This window comes from Antrostomus carolinensis, unplaced genomic scaffold, assembly GCF_000700745.2.
Source record: "Antrostomus carolinensis isolate BGI_N321 unplaced genomic scaffold, ASM70074v2 scaffold1296, whole genome shotgun sequence".
Lineage (NCBI taxonomy): Eukaryota > Metazoa > Chordata > Aves > Caprimulgiformes > Caprimulgidae > Antrostomus > Antrostomus carolinensis.
In genome coordinates this window covers 49,660-49,935 of record NW_010320953.1, presented here as the reverse complement: position 1 = coordinate 49,935, position 276 = coordinate 49,660, and the positions used below count along the sequence as shown (strand labels likewise).

Below are 276 nucleotides of genomic sequence, written 5' to 3'. Positions count from 1 at the left end.
AAAAGAAGTAAATAAGCCACTCCCTGGACCTGCTGGCCGTGCTTCTCTTGATGCAGCCCAGGACACGGTTGGCCTTCTGGGTTGCGAGCACACATCATCGGCTTATTTTGAGCTTCTCATCCACCAGCACCCCCAAGTCCTTCTCCTCAGAGCACCGACCCAGGTGCAGGATGTTGCGCTTAGTCTTGTTGAACTTCAAGAGGTTTGCACAGGCCCACCTCTCAAGCCTATCATGGCATACCTTCCCTCCAGCATGTCAACCGAGCACCAAAACAA

General features: G+C 53.3%; 1 protein-coding gene across 1 annotated transcript in view; it reads right to left on the bottom strand.

Moving 5' to 3' along the window:
* Positions 1-276, bottom strand: part of POLQ (DNA polymerase theta) — a 50,953-nt gene that overhangs the window by 3,923 nt on the left and 46,754 nt on the right. The window lies entirely within an intron of this gene.